Below are 757 nucleotides of genomic sequence, written 5' to 3' on the forward strand. Positions count from 1 at the left end.
TTTATCCGCCGCGATCAACCGCCGACCTGGCTCTCCTTTCACTCTCTGCCAATATTCTTATATATCACTTATAGTTTTCACTTTACACTATATTTCTTCTTGTAATCTCTTCGCTAACAATCATCTTCTTGTACTTGCTTACATTCTCTTGGAACATTTACGTACTTCATTTTTAACACTTGTTAAAAACATGGAGAATGGAGTTTCCAATAATAAATGGTATCATCATTGTGGTATCAATATTATTAATGATTTAAATGTCGCTACTCTGTGTGTTTAATGTCTTTTGATTTCACAATCTCCGTAGTCTTTATTTTTATTATTTCTATTATTATTATTGATAATTGATCTCTTCGTCTTTTTGATTTTATCGCTTCGTGATAATAAATGTTCGTTTTATGTAAGGATTCAAAAAATATAAAGGCCAAACTGAGATTTTCGCTTTTAATACACGCTTTTATTCAACAAAGTTTATTGTTATGTAAACGGTTCTTTTTCTTTCCTTTTATGTTGTACTTCTTTTATTTTGTCTATAAAAGTGTGTGACAGAACATTCTGTATCCAAGAATATCTCTATTATTAAAGTTCGTAACCATCTCATCACTTAAACGATTTATATATGTTGTTATATCTTTTTCTATCGTTATAGTTAGAATTCGTTGGTCATTGAGATTAGAACTTTGTCTTCAGTTATTTAAATTTGAAATATATAAATATCAATTTCTCTTCACACAATTAATTTATATATATATATATA

The 757-nt window shown here is 28.0% G+C and overlaps 1 protein-coding gene across 3 annotated transcripts in view; it reads right to left on the bottom strand.

Annotated features, from left to right (window-relative positions):
• Positions 1-757, bottom strand: part of LOC108760380 (uncharacterized) — a 52,364-nt gene that overhangs the window by 30,125 nt on the left and 21,482 nt on the right. The gene's annotated exons all lie outside the window — the stretch shown is intronic.

The sequence above is a fragment of the Trachymyrmex cornetzi genome, unplaced genomic scaffold, assembly GCF_001594075.2.
Source record: "Trachymyrmex cornetzi isolate Tcor2-1 unplaced genomic scaffold, Tcor1.1 scaffold223, whole genome shotgun sequence".
In the NCBI taxonomy this organism is placed as follows: Eukaryota; Metazoa; Arthropoda; class Insecta; order Hymenoptera; family Formicidae; genus Trachymyrmex; species Trachymyrmex cornetzi.